Below are 20,958 nucleotides of genomic sequence, written 5' to 3' on the forward strand. Positions count from 1 at the left end.
ATATATGAGAGTAATTAGAGTTCATTGGTGAAATGGATTAAATTTTTTTATTAAAAGAAATGAAAACGGATATATGGGTCAGACATGTCGTGGGGAATTGGTTTCAACAACAACTTGACCCCAAAATATGTATACCAATTTGAAGAAGATGTATATTTGTATAGCCCCATATCGTTATCATTTCACATAGCTTCTTTCTTATCAAGCTTCTTTTTTTTTTGTAAAAAAAAATATGAATAACAAACACCCCTTTTTTCCAAATCAATGAGTCTGAGAGTGTGTAAAGCTACAACTTTAGAATTAGATGAGTTAAGTGAGCATATAACTCATCGCCACCGCAGCATTGACAAAATGACAATATATGTATCTTTGAGCATTCAGCTATGAGTGGTTATGTCATTTAATGGACTAATAAGTAGCAGATCATTCAACCGGAACAATTTGTAATTTAATTGAAGTATTTTACTTATTAACAAGATAAATGTTAGCGAGGGACAAAATGCTCATGTTTTTGTTGTTTTTTTTTTTTTTTTGTCCACAAATGGAATTCTTCTTTTTAACTCTGTTGCATGTTAAAGCAACATAATGAGAGGGGATTGTGAAGCTATTGAAATTAAGAAAATTGTTGTTTTTTTTAGTCAGTTAACTTGTAAACTGCACCTATTAAAAAAAAAAAGGGTTTGTCCTTCATATATCTAACAAAAGTATGTAGTTAAGTATAATCATTCACATTTTATGGGCTATTTTGGCTTTAAAATTGCGTTGATTTTTATTTGAGATTATGTATAATGAATGTAGAACATACATAATAAAGTACTATGGGGTGTTTCGTTTAATTTTTGTATTCATTCTTCGGGGGCAGAGGTTAATATTGTCGTCTATAGCACTGGTTAACAAAATTAAACATTTTTTTTTTGTTGCCGAAACAAAAATATACTTTTCTGACGGTTTTCGGTGTGCTGAACTCGAATCCGAAGTCAAAAAAAATTCATCAGCTCCCGTTTTTGAAATATTACCGTTAGAAAATGCAGTACTTCGGACCTTATTCATTTAAATAAGTAAAATTATTTGAGCATATTTAGTAACGGTTTTTATAAGAACTATTTTCCACCTTTTTAAATCTGTTTAAATCTTTCCGATATCTTTTTTACTGTCCGAGATATCCTCAGTTGGTTGGTATTTTTATAAATTTAATAACGTCATTATCTCCTTTATGATATATGAAGCCAAAAGCACTTAGGTACTTCATTTTAAGATATCTCGGGCAAAACAAAAGATATTGAAAAGATTTTAACAGGTATCGAAAGATGGAAAACAGTTCGTAAATAAATATGCTCAAACAATTTTCCTTATACAAAAGAATAAGGTCCGAAGAACTAAAAAAAAAAACGTTTTATTGCATTTTCTAACGGTAATAAAACGAGAGCTGATTAGTTGTTTCTGACTTCGGATTCGAGTTCAGCACACCGAAAACCTTCAGAAAAGTATATTTTTTTTTGGCAACAAAACCCTTGTAAACCAGTGTAATTTGTTTTCCCCCATCAGATCCAGATTCCACTGTGACACCTGAGTTACAGGAATTAAGAACAAAAGATAAAATATTGTTCCTAAAAGAGCTGAAGTATGTTCCACAAGTTCCTTGCTTGTGCCTTTGGAACTTGTGAGAAATACTTAAACTGAAGGGATGGACCCAAAACAACATTGGGAAAATTGCCAGATTTATTTAGAAAATAACAAAAATTTGCAGAAGCTTGTCTGGATTTATTATGTGTTGAGATAGATCAAACCAAAACTGAAGCCCATAGATAGCGATAGGTTACGGCTCAACAGCTCCATAAATATAGAAAGAAAAAATAACATTGTATGCATCCGAAGAAGAAGAAATTGCAACAGCGTAAAGTCGAGGAGACGCAAAGATGGTCTAATAGGAATCGGTTGTGAAATTTCTACCGAAAATTGAAAAAAATCAACAACAGAACCGTAAAACTGTTACAATAACTGGAGACTGGGCTATATCCAGGAGATTTCTTTTCAATGATAATAAAGATAAAAATTCCACCAACCTGGATGATAATCTAAAAGGTCAACACCTATATTTAAATAAGGTACAATCGTAAAGATTTAATCAGAAAGCTGCTGATTGACTAAAGGCAAAACTTTTCAAACACGATTGATAGCATTCAACAACTCATTTGAAGAATATGGTCGAAGGAGAGAATGCTTGAAGAGTCATCAAAATCGACATGAATTGAGAAGTTAAAAACCTTTACTGATTAAACTACAAATTTTTCTTTAATTAACCCCTATTTTATTGATGTCAATGATGGATGTCTGATGTATTACAATTTACTATAAAAAAGGGATTATTCCACTAAGTCCATCGTTCATACTATACATAATGTGGAATTTTATCAAAACTAATATAAAAATAAATAATAGGCAAGGAGATATCTTAGTGCCAGCATATTTTTGGTTATTATAATTGAAGCGAATAAAAGATGAAGGTACTAACTGACATTTTCAATCAGCAATTTAAGCAATCGTATTTAAGTGCTATGCATTGTTAGGGCTCAAAAAAGAGGAAAGCTGTTCATTGGACAGAAATTAAACTTGACATACATATGCCCCTGACCGAACCTTTTTTTTCCCCTTATGCAAATTCTTAGGTTTTCACTCCAAATTAAAAAAAAAAAATGACAAACGCTCTAAAAAGTGCGGAAAAAATGTATTAAGTTTTATGAGATAACGGTGCATTTAATTTGGGGGTTTATCTTTGCAGAAGTTTGTTTAAATTTATTAATTCAAGAGATTTTAAGCTATGAGATGAGACATAGAGTCCGGTTTGGTCTTCCTGACCACCGGTTATCGCTAACATTTTTCAATGTAAATTTTTAATAAGCATATAGGTACATATGTATATATATAATACTTCATAATTTTGAAGATGGACTCAGTTTTTGGAGATTCCGTAAAAAAATGAAATCAACTGGAAATAGGATTTTACTTTATAAGAAAATTTGCTGCATTGGGAAAGGTAAAAAGAGTGCGAAAATTGCAATTTAATTTGCTTTCGCATGCTTCTTTTAATCCAAGCTTGTAGGATTCCTTAGCCAAAGTTTACTCCAGTTGTACAGCTTTGACCAAAATGAAGCGCGGACTTGTTTCAGGTTTCATTTTTTTTGTTTGCTGAAATTAGGCGTTGTGAACGTAGATGTCGTTAAAAAATATGGCTTTAACAATTTATCCCCTAGCTCACATATTGTTTATATGCATTTTTGGGCCCATTTCACTATCTCTGATCATTATATTTGTAATTATATCGGGAAGAATGAAACCCAGGATTTTAATTTTTCCTCTTCTGAGAAATAAATTATTTTGTGGTCTATCCGTTCGTGAAATGGAGGTAAATAAGTACAATTTAAATTTTCCCTTTCCGTGATTTTGTTTATAATACTTTAGGACAAAAAGTACTATTTAACTTTAGATTGACAACATTAATCCTAACTTTTTCAAGGATTTTATTTTTTAAATTAATGCTTTTTTTTATCCAAAATGTGTGTGCATGGTGCATGGGCTGATTTATGAATATATAAAAAAAAAACCTAAAACATGTCGTTCTACAATAATAAGAATACTTTTTCTATTTTTATTCCTTACGTTTTTGTTAGCATTCATAAACAAAATCGGTGTAAGTCGAGTTCTTTTAGTTGTTCTATTTTTGTCATTTCTTTATATTCACGAATTACATTATATAAAGAACAAAATAAAAACCTGATAGTTTCACACCATTCCTAAGTGTTATAATTTAAGTTAATTATCTAAAATAAAATTTTATTTCAACGCGGAAACTTTAAGAACTTGCCGCATCAATTACTTTCGACGACGCAACGTATGCAATCCTATTTTTAGGATCCTGGGGGAGAGAATCACTAGTAAACATACAAACAAAAAAATAGAAGACATTTTTTACTTATACGATTCTCAAGATAAATATTCTTGTTGTGCTCCCTCAACTTCTTAAAAGTTTGGTGCTTCAAGTTTTACTTTTTATTTTATTTTTACTTTTTGTTTAAGATAGAAATGACTTAAATTTCTTTTCATTACTTGAAACCTTGATGAAAAGTCACTAAAGTAATAAACAAGGTGCTGATTGACAATAAAAGTCTTGTTTTTTAAAGTCATCAAACATTTGTATGCATTTGTTGAAGTACCAATCAAACACCTCATAAACACAAGCATTAGGCAACATTTTAGCTTTTGTCTTCCTGTCAACTGACATAAAGAATGACGAAAAAAAAAACTTTCTTAATCACACAATTTCAAGTCATCTTCAAACTCATTATTCCTGGCAATGAATCAGTTATTTCGGTTTCATGGGTAGGTACTTCCCCAATTGCAATAAATTCAACACAAGAGATTATTTTTGTATACGGAACACCTCTGAATCATTTAAATTTTCTTGAATTCAAGATGTGTACTCAAGGTGATTAAAAAAGCCAGAAGGTACACCTAGCAAAAATGATTCATAATAAATTATTAACCTGAAAATTAACTATGGAGGACAGAGAAGAAGAATCTTTTCGTTCTGGCTTCAGGCATTGATTTAAAGAACTAACGCAACATTCGTTATAGAGGCAAGAGACAAGAGCAATGAACTTAAATGGCCTCCTCCTAAATTACTCAATGGAAAACACTCATACACACACACCCAATTTTTCAAATGGAAGCTACACATTAATGTGTATAAGGTTTTTTGCAAACAAAGTGACACAATTTGGTGTATGAAAATTTTTATTTTTTATTTGTCCTTTAAAGGCTTGTATTGGTTTCATGTGAAAAAAAAAACATGACGAAGTTTTATTAAACAAAATAAAAAAAAAAAAACTTTCAAATTCTGGAGAAAAAGAAGTGATTTTCACCATATCGCTATTCCAGTTGTGGTTGATGTGTTCATCGTAACTTTAAGCTAAAACCCAGTCACCAATCTTGTATGAACGGAAATGTTTTAAATCAAAGTAAACAATACTGGTAATTGGAAGAATTCAATTTTCTCTATTTCCATTTTGAAAACGACAATAACGATTTTGATTAAATTTCTCATCTGTTGTGTATAATGTGAATTAAGTCTATTTCAGGTTCTTTGTTGGTAACTCCTCTTTTTTCATAGATCTCCCAACTTGTCTTGTAAAATTTGTGTTAGCGGTCCTTTTAGCTTATAGCTTGTTTGGAAGAATACAGAAGATCTACAATTATATCTCGAATCCGAACGGCTGCTGGGTGAGATACACTTGTTTCTTTTTAAGAGCAAGTGCGTGCGACTCAACAGGTTGTTTCGTTATGATTGGTTTCGGGTGTAATTGCAAGAATTTGTTATCGCTGTTTTACTATCTCAAAAAATGCGAATGGCGTACGTATTTTACCTATCTATCATAGGGTTTTCAACCGGAGTTCTACTTTTTTTCTTTAGGTAATATTTTGGTAAATATTATGTTTGTGTGTTCACACTTGAAACCGAAATTATGCAATTGGATACACATTTGAACTGTAATTAAAGTAAAAAAAGTGTAGACTAAAGATCATTTTTTAATGTGATCAACTTGGAACTTTTAAATTATAAATATTGCAACATTAAAATCTCACTTTAGACAACCAATTAGTTTGGCGCAGTAAACAAATCAAGTTTTTTTTGGGTTAATGACCTGGAATTTTTAAATTAAACCACGAGCCAAGTAAATCAATGAAAAAGATATAAATTCACATAATTTCAGATGAAAACGAAATAAAGAGCCATCTTTGCTGAAATCAATTGTTATTAATTTTGTTTTCTTCTTCATTTTGGAGTAAATTCTATTCTTTGTGTTCAGATTCAGACGATCAATGTGAACACAAATGACTTGATTTGATGTTCACCAAATTAAAAAAAAAAAATCTGTGTCCCTCAAGAATTAAGTTTTAATTTTATTTTTAATAAAAGTCTAAGAGCCAGCGATAAAAATGCTTACGTCAGTTTCTAACGAAAATGTCTGATCTTTTTTAATTAAACAGAATTTGAAACTTTCAGGACCTCGAAAAAAAAATATAGATAGTTGATATTTTATTTTTTTTGTATGTGGCTATGTGAAATTTAAATAGTGATACTGTCTTGGTCCAATTCTTCGACGTACTGATTGATAGCTGCACTCAACCAAATTACCCCTGAAACATAAAATTAACCTTTCTTCAAGGAAGAACAAATCATAACCCGATAAACGAACATTTTTAACACTTAAAGAGATTCTTACTAATCGAAGATTCGGTTGGCACTCTTGTTCTCACCTTTTCAAACAAAAACCATGATTCTATTTTGAGCCATGGCTGGCTGCTTGAAATCATGTAACAGAACTTATGGCTATTCTTTAGAATTCAGATTATCAATTTTACAACAAAGTAGTCAAGATAAAAAATTAAGAATTTATTTATCTATATATTATAAATTTTGTCATGATTGCAGTGCAGCTTGTCAAAGTGGCAACAACGCGAAATTAAAACAAAATTAAGATACAAAATTGCGAAACAGATTTTCATAAAACCAAAAGCGAAATAATTTTTTGCGAAATGAAAAAAAATTCTTCCGACTCACCTCATCCTACTTGTATCCCTGCATAGTGCAAACAGAGACAGAGTTATAACTTATATACAAACAATTGGTCATATTGTTGGAATTAATAGACCGATTCGAAAAAATCAAAAACTGTAATCTTTTGTACGACATCAGTTACATACTATACATTTTTGTAACATAACACTTACTGATTTTAAGATATTAACTTTTCGCAAAAAAAAAACATCGCAGTCACCCCCAAAAACATATAAAAACACACCCATATTGCGTTGATCTTCAAATCTATACTTTAAAGAGAGTGTAACGTTTAAGCTGAGTAACGGAATAGTATTTTTAAATTAACTCATATAGAAAAATTTATGAAGATAAATTTTGTAAAAAAAAATTTTTCTACAAGCTTTGGCTGAATCATTTTTGTCAAAAATCACAAATAGCCGAGTTATTCATTTAAACTTGTTTTTCTCTAAATCCAAGATGGCGGCTTTAGCTCAAGCTCGATTTTACGAAAAAGAAATGGTTTTGACCTCAAAGTGACCCCCTATACCGGTTTATGAAAAAAATTTCAAGATTTAATTGTTTCCATTTGAAATATTTATTCCGACTAGGCTAATGCTCGACATACGTTCCAAATCGACATACTAAAGAATTAAACTTTTTCACGCATACCTGATATACCTACATAATATATCGTCGGTGAAACCAGAAAAGTGTGTAACTCCATTTTAGCAAATTTTATAGGAGAGCAAAAAAACAAAATCGTTTTGAAGGCATTTGTATGAGTTTTCATTTTCTAATTTGCTAATAAAATAAAAACTATGAACTTTAAGGGGATTATGAGTTTAAGGAACGGTAGATATTAGGTTTGTCTAACAGATGGCATTCAAATCTCATTTTCAGAAAATTTGGAGTTACACACTTTTCTGGTTTCACCGACGATATGTACCTACCAAAATGCTGTAGGAAAAAAATACTGGCAACAATATTTTTTTTAAATACTTATATCGATTAAATTTAAAAAAAAATCCTGTTTCTGCACTTCAACTTGTAAATGTTCCACTAAGTGGTCCGCAAGAATTAGACTTTCCTAAAAATACCAATCATGTTATCACGTTTCACGCACACCCAAAAATTTTTGTGTCCTCTTGATTTATCATCAAAACGACAAATTGAACAAAACGCTCTTTAATTTTATATCACAAATGTTAATACTATTCTGTACTACCAAATTCATCGAGAGCTCTGAACGTACATTTATGTACATAAGTGCATGTAACCACATAATGTCATTAATTTGTAGATACAAAATTTTAAAATTCATAGATCACAAAAGTCCAAATTAAAAATACTCGAGAAGTACGGATGATTAAGTTTTTATTCAAAGCTAAAAAAAAAAGAATTTAAAAAAGTCAAATAAAACCTTTACCATCTAAACAAATCAATTTATTTTCTATTGAAAATAATGAACAAATTCAAATATTTTTGTATGGCAAATAATGACCAATGCATTAAACTCCAGTTGTGGTCATGGAGATGATGAAAATAATAAAACACTTTTGGCCATTATTTATTTTTCTTATAGATATAAAGATATATTTGCAAAAGCAAAAGATCCAACAAAAAAAAAAACGACAACTATATGCGAATTTATTACAAAGGTGTGGGCTGAATCAGGCTTCTTGAGTGTTAATACATATAGTTTGTATCTTGTGGATATACCGCTGGAATCTGACTCTTAACAGTGTGTATTCCTACGCTCTTTGCAAGGCTTAACGTAAAAGTATTCGCAAAAACCAAAATGATCACCAAAAGTATTCATTTTATAAATAGAAAAACACAAATAATCATACACAATTTCTGCGTAAAAATCCATGAGCTCTGATTCTGGTTTATGTTTGGAAAAATGTTTACATTAAAAATTTCACGGATAAAAATAACAACATCAATAATTGGCTGAGTAATAGTTAAACTGTATGTACGCCAGGTGTTGTTGGAATTTTGTATTTATTTTCTTTCCATCCATCGTACAAAAATTGCAAAGAAAAAACCCCATGAGATGAGCGATGTATTTAAGTACAATGAGATTTAACTTATTTTTCAGAACAAATCTGCTAGAATGTTGAACAAAAGTGTGAACGATTTCTGATGATGTTTGAACAAAAAATAATCTTAATATAATAATATGACGCACAACGATTAAAAAATAGTTACATATGCTTAAATGAGAGTTTTTTTTGGTAATTAATTTGGAAAAGACACATGTGGTTAGATGATCGGATCTAAATAAAACTCACCCGATGTGCCTATGGCTATTTAAATCAGTTTTCTTTTTTATTCCTTGTAGCTTTTCAATAGTTTGTTGTCAAGAGTGGCTATAACAATTGAATGGATGAACTTGGAGGAGATGTAAGCAATTTTCATAGATTTCAATTAAAGAACTTGAGGTTGAAAGGGTTTTAAATGCAGTTCAATTTTGATTTTATTTAATGGTAAATCTTGAAATATACTTGAGGTATATGTGCGCGTTTTATCTCTTAGAGAGGAGAAATGTTAGTTTTGCAATACATCGTTGAAGAAATTCAATCGTGTTTATATTTTTCTTTTGAAGTTTCTTTGATGTAAGCAATAATAATTAAGTTAACCACTAATAGTCTAAGACTCCACCATACAATGACCTTGCTTCATTCAGTGCCGCGATATTTTTTTCGAGTTAAGTAAAACATTATAGGGCAAAATATGTCGACATAGCTATTTTTAGTTAATAATTACAAAATTATTTTTTTCAAAATTTATACAAATATTATTCGGATTGCATGTTTAATCTCTTTATATAATCCATCTAAAGTCCCCACGATTGTTAAATGGGTTGAGGTCAAAATTATTATTTTCAAAATTCTGATTTTCAAAACTCTGCCTTTAAAATGTCTGCTTTACATAGTTCTGTTTTACATATTTTTGCAAAAAAAATAAATAAAAAAATGGTTTGGGAGATGTAAAAAAGCGCGCGCTTTTTTTTGAAAAATAATTAAGAAAGGATTTGAAAAGAACTAAAAATATATTTATTTATTGAATAATTTCTTATTTAATTCTAGAAAAGGAAAATTTTGTATCAGCAACATCATTTCTAATTAGTTTTAAGAAAGTCAGTGTGCGTTTTACGACAGTTAAAAAACAAACAGTTAGTAAAGAAAGTACTAAATTTGAATTACATTAAGGGGTTATATCTAGTTGTGTAAGTGCAAAAAAAAACCTTCTTTTTTGTGGATTTTTTGTGAAGAGGCATTTAATTACACTGGTCAACAAAATTTGACTTTTTTTTTGCCACAAGAACCAAAATATACTTTTCTAGTATTTTTCGAGGTGCTGAATCCGAATCTGAAGTCAGAAAAATTTGATTGGCCTCCGTTTTTGAAATATTACCGTTATAAAATGCTAAAAAACGTCATTTTGGCTGTTTTCGAGGTTCTGTTTTTATGTGGGGTAATTCATTAGAAACAAATTTTTAACGGTTATTATAAGAACTGATATTCTTCTTTAAAAAACTGTTTAAATTTTCCCGATATCTCTTTTATTGCTCGAGATATCTTAAGTTTCAGTTAATAAGCCAAAGAGAAACTAAACTTAATTTAAAGATTAAGTCTCTGATCACAGAATTTTTGCCACAAGAACCAAAATATACTTTTCTGAAGGTTTTTGGGTTGCTGAGCACGAACCCCCAATCAGAAAAATTCTATTAGCCTCCGTTCTTGAAATATAACCGTTATAAAAAAAAACCTTTTTTTGCACTTTATAACGGTAATATTTCAAGAACTAAGGCTAATAAAATTTTTCTGATTGCGGATTCGAGCTCAGCAACCCAAAAACCTTCAGAAAAGTATATTTTGGTTCTTGTGGCAAAAAAAGTTTAATTTGGTTGGCCAGTGTTGTTTCTGATTCAAAGACCGCTGCTTAAATTTTAAATATCTCAGGCAGTAAAACAGATATCGGAAAGATTTAAACATTTTTTGAAAGAATAAAATCAGTTCTTATAGCCACCGTTACAAATTTATTCACAATGTATTACCCCACATAAAAACATAACCTCGAAAGCAGCCAAAATTACGTTTTTCTACATTTTCTAACGGTAATATTTAAAAAACGGAGGCCAATAACAATTTTCTGACTTCAGATTCGAGTTCAGCACATCAAAAACTACTAGAAAAGTATATTTTGGTTGTTGTGGCAAAAACCTTGTTGACCAGTGTTATATAAACATAAAGAATACATATCCATATAGCAAATTTAATGTATTAAAAGAATTCGCTGCGTATTTAAAAAAAAATTGGGTTCCGTTATTTTTGTAGTAGATCTCCTAGATGACCTCCAAAAAAAAGGTGTCTGGCGGTGAGCAAAATTTCTCCGAAACGGCTGGAGTAATCGGCTTGAAATTTATACTTTTGTCAGGTAATGAACGAAGGAAAAAGGTTTTTGACAATAATTTGATTTTTTAGGCCACTTTAAAGTGTAAATTTTCGTGAAAAACAACGATTGTTTTCTTTGGAAAGCCGCCATTTTGTCAAAAATCAAAATTTTGACTATTCCTTCGTTCATTACCTGCATTCGTCTATCCTGAAAATGAATCTTTTGGTTTTTTTAATTTTAAGTGACTTGGATCAGAGATATCTTGCTCACCGACAGACACCTTTTTTTTGGAGGTCGTCTAGTAGATCTACTACAAAAATAACGGAACCCAATATTTTTTTTAATACACAGCGAATTATTTTAATACAATAAATTTGCTATATGGATATGTATTCTTTATGTTTATATACATAATTAAATGCCTCTTCACAAAAAATCCACACAAAAGAAGGTTTCTTTGTACTTACAACTAGATATAACCCCTTAATGATGTTTATTTTTGTTTACTAAGCGCTGGCCTAATTTGGAAAAGCAGAATTTAGAAAAACTGAATTTTCGGTAACAACACGGATATTTTGCAGATATAATAGTATACTTTCTATATTTATTGAACATTATTTGTGGGACGAGGCGTGGTCTGCTGAAAAATCCAGTTTGATGGTTCACAAACACTATAGAATTATGGAAAAAGTTCCTTCAATATTTATTTACAACTAAATGCACCTATTCTTGACAATTGAAGTTCAAGTGCAATAGTATCATATAAGAGATTACTTTCTTCCATGCCTTAACACTTCATATTTAAGTATGAATTTGGGTCATACTTCAGCAGAACGTAAAAAGGACATAAAAATTAATGTTCTTTCATCCAAAAACACCATTCAATTTTGCAAGTAATATAGAATTTTTCAAACTCCAATTGCCAACATTTCTGTTCTTCGCTTAGAGATGTTGCCTTTTAAAGATTTAGCCATTTTATTGATCAGTCTGTTTACTGTTCTAACATTACTAATAATAATTGTCTTCTTGAAGCCTCTTCTCCAGAATTGGCACTACGTGGGGACATTAGTGTGGATATGAGTTTTTTTTTTTTTTTTTTTAGTCTATTTTCATTCATAAGAAAAGATCATACTCAAATTTGGTTAAATATTTCAACTATAGCATGTATGATGGGTCCTTAATTCTTTAAATAATTTATTAGGGTTTTTTCGCCAAAACTAAGCGATTTTAATACAAACATGATTTCATTAAAATGGTAATTTAAATGGTAAATTTGCTCTAAATGTCAGAAAGCATTAAAAATAAAATATGTTTACCTTATCTATTGAGCAAAAAAATACATAAATCAATTATTCTTAAAAAAATACTTTTCCAATCAATGGAAACATAGGGTTCGTTTTGAAATAATCTTAATTTTTGTTTTCTTAACATCTTAAACTAACTGAAAACAGTGATAAGTTAGTAGGCACCACTATTAGGCAAAAACTATGACACCATTAATTAATTTTCATTTTAGATAAATTTAAATCCTGTGGGTTTTACGTCCATTTCCAATTTCTTTTACTTTCTTTTACAAATGCATAACTTGAAATATGTAAATATCTGACCTTTTATTCTTTTCGTTTTTCTAATTAAAATACTTTTTTTTTATTGATTTGGGTATTTGTGGTAGGCAATTATTTAATCTTTGTCCAAAATATCAATATAAAAGATGAATTCTGCGGAATTAAAAAAAAATTGATCGTTCTTTACAACCTTTCTCGAATTTGTTAAAATTAGTATATCTTTTTTTGGTTTTGGTTATTTATGATTGAATATTTTGTATATCAATTTAGTTTCGTATTCGTGTTCTCTTCGGAATAGTTGCAGGAAATATTTCGTCTCTGTTGGTGTTCAGTGTGTTTCCTTATTTCATCTACTTTGCCCCACACCCTTCTTTTCCAATACAACTTAGATTTTAATAGCGTTCAAGCAAGACGAACAATTAAAAGTTCTATAAACAATATACCACTTAACCCATAGACCTTCAACAACCACACGCACTACCACAGCCCTTTAAGAATCCATAGTGTAATTATATTTAGAAGATATTCAGTTCCCGCATAATCGATTTAAGACCATCCACTGATCTTTCCAACAGGAGACTAATATTAAACCAATGTTACATCCGGTAATATGAATGGAAATGTGTTGATGCTGATGGAAGTCCCATGCTTTGGAGGTTGCGCCTTACTTCCTTCATTGACTTTTTGGTTAATATATGAATCCAAATTCATCAAGTGGAGTCGTTCATACACCATTCAAAATAACCTGAAATTGCTCTCCCACAATTGTGCTCCCACAATTACGAGATTCTTAGTCGGTCGGCTTTCGAAAAATTGTTTCCATTTTTTTAATGGTTGCTAACTTTTGACCCGACTGACTGACTCATACATTTTTTTTTCATTTTATTTTTTTTTTTTTCTTAAATATGGATCATTCTCATGATATAACCTAGAAAATTATTGATTCACACATAATCTTCAGCAAACTCTAGTGAGATATATTTTTCAACCATAACATTTAAGTATTTTATGTATGGATAAAGAATTATCATAAAATTCAAATGAATAGAGCGCTGTGAAAGCATGAACCAGTATAATTTATCATTATTTAATTTATTTAAATACAAAAAACCAGATGTATAAATTGTATAAAAAATTAACTTATTGATTTGCCAGACAAAATGGCAACAGCCAATTGAAAAGTGATTCAACATCTGGTATGGAAATTAAATGTACTATGTTACTCAAGTAACGATGAGTAAAAACATGATACATTAGCAAAAGCTTTCAACTTTTTTAGATCTTCTGTTTTAAAAATTATCTAATTTATTCAATATTAATTATTAATTAAGAAATTAACTTAAAGAACAAACAAATACAAGGTCACAAATTATCAATTTGGTCAAAATCACAATATCTTTTATATGAAAATTGTCTAGTTATCTAATATATTAGAAAATTATACGTTTCAGGTAAATCTAAATCAGCCTTGAATTCATCCAATGTGAGCATTTTCAGTCGAAAATTGTGTAATAGCTGAACCCTCCGTTATAATAGGGCACCCGGCCCTCAAGTTCCTTAATGTTCTTAAGTCTGTCTATCAAATCAACCAACGAATCTTCTTGGCGTGGAATCTGCTTGCAACACGTATGGAGGTACTGAGCTTTGATGGACCTTGGTTAAATGTCCAGAAATACGTGACTGATATCGTCGAACAGCATGCGTGCCAATCAAACTTGGAATTGGTTCACAGATTATTTAAATGCATGAAAATGCAAGATCTTATGGTGCTAGAATGGTTTCAAAATATATTAAAGAAGTTGGTATACAAACTATCAGTTTAATGGAATCAGCATTAAAAAATACCTTGAAATCATGTATCATTATGTGTATATAATACCATAGCCTATTTTTGCTAATTTTGAAAATCTCCATTTCGCGATTTGACCTTGAAATCGCGACAAGCGGACATGAGATTTTTCTAGACTTTTGAGATATGTTATAGAAAGGCAAAAGGAAGATATTGAGCAAAAAAAATTTCTACTAACATTCATTCCGATATTTACCCCTTTTTTCTCCTTATTTGACTGTATTATAATAAAATTGAAGTTATGGAAATATTTTTTTGATTTTGACTATTTATTTTATGAGTTTAAAGAAGAAAATCATCATTCCGAGAACTTTATCTCTGCCATTTACAATTGGCCATGAAGATTGAGATCAATTGTATGCTTTATCGTTTTGTTGTGTTGTGGCGATCTAATAATAATACGAAATTTGCTTCTTCGTTTTAATATTTCAGTATGTTAATATTTTTTTAGGTTTAGTGCAAATAGGTATCGTTGAAATAAAATGATAAAATAATACCTAATCGCATTTCAACAAGAACGAAGTAGTTTCAACGATAATCGTTTTACAAAATAGGGCCCAGATCACTCCAAGTTGTCATATGCGCTAGATGGGGCAATTCCAAGTATTGAATAAATACGTATTGGAAAGAATTGTCTCTTGTTTCTATTGTTTTACCTTTTTCTTCTTAAAATATGGTAATAGGTATCAATTTTTAGAGCATTATTTGTTAAATTAAATTAAATTGCTTATGTTATTTTTCTATTGTGTTAAGCATTTTTTTCAATTTACTAGGTATTAAATAAGAAAAAACAAAACACGCATACGCACTAGAATTTTAAAGCTATAAAAACAAGATACTTGGATCTAACTACAAAAGGAAAAAGGTTTGCGTCAATTTTGAGCAGGAGTGTATACCAACTTTACAAGGTTTTTGATCACATTTTCTAAATTAAAAAAGTTATACAAGCTATTAATCAAACAATGCTTTATATTTTTGCTATGGCAAAAAAACAAAGATGATCGTAACAAATTATATAACAAGGTCGAATTAGGTTGCTCTTAAGGATCTAAAAGCCTGTTACCTCAGAGCTCTAACAATTTAGGGAGAACAACTCAAGTGTCTGCTGACTATCCCAGATCCACTTTTTAGCATTCAGAAGAAAGGTGATCAAGTGCTTTGCTGAACCACCAGACAATGAAACTCTAAGCAAGAATGGGTCACGAAACCGATATGTATACGTCCATAACTACTCAATTCCTTTACTGTTGAGTCTAAACCTTTTGTGTTCCAATGAACTATAAACAAAGATAGAAATAATTAATAAACAATAAACATTAGTGTAGTCACCACGATGTCCCGAGAACCATTTAGGACTCATTAAGTTTGTTGCGCTTTAAGCAACATAGTTCCAAATATCAATTCGCTAGCTTTGAATGATCTTAGACAATCACCATTGATAAATGCTTAACTTCATAGCCATTTGTTTCAAAGATAATTACAAAATTCAAGACGATTAAACTCATAAAATAAACCCCGACATTTTTGAGACTAAAACGAAATTACATTTAAATGATTTTTTCCAAAATTCATTAATGAGAAATGTATGTATCTAATTGAATGCAATTCCCAATGCCCAAATAATTAGATACAAAAAAGGCCCATCACACAACAATGATCTATAAAATCCTTAAATAGATTTAAGCTAAACAAAAATTAAAACAAAAACAACTTCAAAAAAAAAAAAAAAAAACAAAAAACCCTTTTAGCTTGTCTCCTTTACAGTTTGTTTTTGTTTTTCCAAAAAAAAAAAAAAAAAAAAGTGTCACCCAATTTCCTGTAAAAATTTAATATCTATTTCCTAATTCGAATCCCTTGTGGTTCGATGTACCTATCTCTACTCCTCATAGCATCTGAATCTCTCGAGTTAAATCCCCCAACGAAAAAAAAAACAAAAAACAAAAAAAAAAAACAACTAACGCAGGCAGAAGAACAAAGAGTTTTGTTATAATATATCCCTCTGTGCACCAATACCTCTACTCTATTCCCAATAAAGGGAACCCCAACCAGAAAAAGTGAAAGAAAAAAACTCTTTTTCTCCTCCCACTCGTTTCCATATAGAAAGTTGATGGTCCATAAATAAATAAAAGGACGAGAATGACGACGACGATGAGCGGGCAGCAAAACACAAACAAACCAAGTCCGACCATGATCATTTTATATATCTGCAGGCACTAGCTGGCTGAAGCTGCTGGCTGGCTGGCTGAGTGAGGCTCACTGGGTTTGAATTTGGACTGGTTGTAGTGTGTGATTTGCCTGTGCTGTGCATATGCCATTGCCATTATGGGATGGGTGCATGACCCACACACAAAACGAATGAACAAACGCACTCATCTCGTCGTTCGTCGTCGACCCAACGTAAATTTCCAAACAACTGAGAGGGGGCCGGTATTGCCGCCGCCGCACACTGGGGCAGAATGCCCTTAAAAGTGGCAAGTGGAACTAATTTCTATAATGAGAAACTCTGGGAGTATTGTCATAGAAGAACAGTTTAGTTTCTTAAGAAAAGAACTAATTAGAAATACGAAAAGCACTGAAAACAGGGAAATTGTGGTTATGATGAATACATTTTTGCATTTCAAATCTGATTTCAAAATACGTTGGCAAAAAGCTTCTAGGATTGAGGACAGACTTTTTAATACTAATGAAAGTTGGCCTAGCACATCTGTTGCATTCTGTAAAGCACCCGTCTCTCAGCTAAGAAACGTGGTTGTCTAGAAGTAGTGATGGGAACAATCGAATAAAAACTATCAAACTATCGATAGCTCTAAAATATTTATTCATTCGATAGTTTTTAACTATTCATTCATTCATTTAGTTACTGTTTTCATTTGAAAAGTTTTTTCATTCGATAGTTTCTTCATTCAAATAGTTTTTTTATATAATAATAGTTTTCTCATTCGATAATTTTTTTAAAGGATAGTTTTTTCACTCGATAAGTTTTGTATTCGATATTTTATTCGATAGTTTTTATTCAAATGAGTAAATGAATGAATGAATGAACTAGTCGATAGTTCAAATCATTCAGTTACTAACTCGCTGCCTCAAAACTATAATGTTCTATGTCGAAGAAATGGAAAAAAATTACTTTTTTATATCAAAATTTTCGTCTTTTCAATGGCTACAAGACTGTGTCCACAAAAATTTTAGTTTTGGCTTAATACAATATTTATGGCCAAAACAAATATTCAATTTTCGGATATAATGGCTTATACTCAGTACTATAAAGTTCTTAGTTGACATAGAACAATTTGCCTCATTTCAACCCCATACAAAAATGACTACTTTTAAGTTACATAGAACATTTTACATTTAAAAATTAGCTGCCGGACTCCAAAATAAAATCCTTTAAAGCAATATTGAAAGGTCATGCGGCAAGTCGATTATGGCTTTTTTGAAAAAGTTACTGACAGTAATCATCAATAGTTTGTTAGTAAGGTTCACTTGAATGTTTATTTAAATAATTGCTGTGTAATTATATTTTTTTGCTAATTTCTTGGTAAATACTAATTTGAAATCTTTGAACTTGCTTGGGCATGATGCACTTCATTAAATGTATGGTTTTTAATAAAAAAAAACAACAAAAAGCTTAAAAAGCAATATAATTACTCCAAAAATATTGTTTGTCTTGACTGTAAATTGGTTATTTTCATATACCATACTCATTACTATAATGTTGTATGTCGAACATAGAACAAAAAAATCAACTCGAAATGCAACTAAATGAAATAAATGTTCTATGTCAAAACAGAAAAACGTTAATTAAACAGATTTCCAGCATCAAAAAAGAAATTTTAGCATTTGAATTGATAGATTATCCAGCTACGGTAGTTAATTTTCTATTTTCATGCAAAAATACATACATAAAGGGTGAAATTCTGATACTCCAAACTTTGTAGTCGATTTTCTCGAAACATTTTTTTGAAACATAGAACATTATAGTTTTGAGGCAGCGAACTATCTATAGTTCAAATCATTCTATAGTTCCCATCACTATCTAGAAGTAAGACTTGAGAATTCTTCCGAACGAACAAAAAGGATCCAAACGCAAGACTTGAGAGATTCAGGACTTGTTGATATCCTAAATATTATGAACTTACGAGCTTTCGGACAGATCCAAACCTGAAAACTCATAAAAGAAGTTAATTGTAAGCCCCAATAGGGCTGAAAAATACAGGCGCGTATATGAAAAGTCTCAGTCATAGGAGTTACATGTGCCAAAGTCAGTCTTAACATAACATCAAAAAGACTAATTTCGATGTTGGAGTGTGTTCTTGAAACATTGGAAGACGAAGAACTTGAGAAGTGGTAACTTCGATGGTAACTCGGGGCATAGCTCTTACAAACAAGCATTTGCGTAGGGTTGCCGAATACTTGTTTGTATTTAGGAGATGCCACCCGACATTTTTTTTAGATAGAACAGAGTCTAAGCTAAAAGCTGATGTAAGTTTTAGCCTTTAAATCTATCAAATACTTTACACATTGGCTTAAAAAGAAGTGATTTAAGTGTTTTTTTTAGCATTTGCGTAAGGCAAAAGGGGCGTTTTTAGTGGGCGTGGCCCGAGGGCGGGTTTTTAAAAACTTATCTAGCTTGCTCTCAGAAGTCATCGTGCAAAATTTCAGCTTTCTAGCTCTAACGACTGATTTGATGCCACTTTTAAGGGCATTCTGCCCCAGTGTGCGCCGCCATACGCCTTCTAGCCTGCTGCTACCAGCATCATCTCTTTTTTCGTATGTGTTTTTTTACGGCTTTTTCGATTTTGGATTTCAGATTTTTACATTTTGGAATTTTGATATTCCACAAAAACAGATAGCAGATTTATGCCGAAACACGAGCGTGTTTCAAAATTAAAATTGAGCAAAAAAGATTAAATAGACAAAAACAAAAGAGAAAAAAAACACAACACTTTGCATAGCTAAGCAGAAAAATGTTTTAAAAAAAATTGCGACATGGAAGGTGTCCGAATGTTCCGACTCGGTTTCTGTGAATTTGTGATGTTGCTTCACTTTGTTTTTTTTTTTTTTTTTTTAATAATCGATTTTCTTCTCCCTGTGATGTTGTCTACTTCCGCCCTGTGTGTCGTAGAGCAAAAGCAGCACAGGAACAGGAGGAACATAAACAGAGAGGGAGTAGAGAGAGAAAAGAGGAGACGGGGAAGAGAGCTGAGCGTGAGCTCCCAGAACATTGATTTAAGTTATTTTTTTTTTTCATCTTTTTTTGGGTGCTTCCTGCTGCCGGAGACGACTGACTTTTTGGGGGAAATTTTGTAGGACTTACCGCAATTTTTTTTCAGCTGGAGAAAAATGATGTCGTTGGAACCGGCTGGTATTTTATCTATTTAAGAGGGTGGAAGCGAGAGAGAGAGATTCAAGAGTTTACATACAAAATTTAGAGGAAACAAAAAAAAAATTGCAAAATATTGTCAAGCTTATCACTCGTTTATAATAATTGCACTCAACGGTGTAAACAGCTGCAAAAATTTTATAATAAACACACACACGCACTCCACAAAAAGAGGCACTCAAAAAAAAAAAAATTCTGCTCTATTCTCACTCACTTCTGGGTAAAATATAATAAATCCATGGAAGGTGTATTCACCGCGGACGCGTGAAAATAACAAAAAAAAAAAGCAGAAAAGAACACACAAACTAAAATCGATTTGCAGTTTTGGAAGAGAAAGAAAGTCCAGCAGAATTATTAGTAAATCCCGAACATAATTTCAATGAGAAATTTATTGATTGTTCCACAGCACAAATATTAGTGGAATTGGGAATTAGTTTCTTTTTTTTTTTAGTTTTTTTTTCACACAAATTTCTTCTTATTAAATGAAATAAGCAAAAAGAATTAATTTTCAAACTGTGTCTTGTCCCAGCGACGCCCTTCGTCGAGTCGTGGAGAACTGGATATGAAAGTGGTGAGCTCTGGGGCGAAAATATTTTACACACGGCGAACGGAGCTAGCTCGTCGGCGGATAGAAAATTGTATATGGGGATTGTGTGTGTGTGCAATTAAATATATGAAAGAGTATTGGGCATTGGGTATTTAAGAGAAAAGTTGCTCAATTTGAATTGAAAAAGTGACAGCTAATTTTGACAGTTCAATTGAGTGTGAAGATAGATGCGGTTTGGTATGTATTTGGAAACATAAGGGTGAAGCCGCATTTATTCAAATAAAATAAAGCCTTGTTTAGACGGAGATAATCTAATCGCTTGGCAAATATATGTGTGAAATTTTGAGAAACCGACAAAAGGTATGTTTTTTATTACCACCGGTCTTAACTGGTTAAAAAAAACGCCTCGGGGCTTAGCGAGAAAAATTGGCAGCACTGCATACTAAATGTTCCGAAATCAGCTGACACAAAAAAATATAAAGTTGTCACATTTTTCGCTTTTGGGGTTTCTTGTGTGTTTTTGAAGAAAAAAAGTTTAGCTAACTATTAAATAAATATTTAAAATAATAGGTGTGTTTTTTATTACCACCGGTCTTAACTGGACAAAAAAAAACG

The 20,958-nt window shown here is 31.1% G+C and overlaps 1 protein-coding gene across 1 annotated transcript in view; it reads right to left on the reverse strand.

Moving 5' to 3' along the window:
• Window positions 1–20,399, reverse strand: part of LOC129910518 (uncharacterized) — an 82,245-nt gene extending 61,846 nt beyond the window's left edge. Inside the window, exon 1 of the mRNA XM_055987938.1 lies at window positions 19,731–20,399. The gene's annotated coding sequence lies outside the window, so the exon portion shown is untranslated. The remainder of the gene's footprint in view (window positions 1–19,730) is intronic.
• Between the last annotated feature and the right edge of the window lie 559 nt (window positions 20,400–20,958).

Source organism: Episyrphus balteatus, chromosome 1, assembly GCF_945859705.1.
Source record: "Episyrphus balteatus chromosome 1, idEpiBalt1.1, whole genome shotgun sequence".
Classification (NCBI taxonomy): domain Eukaryota; kingdom Metazoa; phylum Arthropoda; class Insecta; order Diptera; family Syrphidae; genus Episyrphus; species Episyrphus balteatus.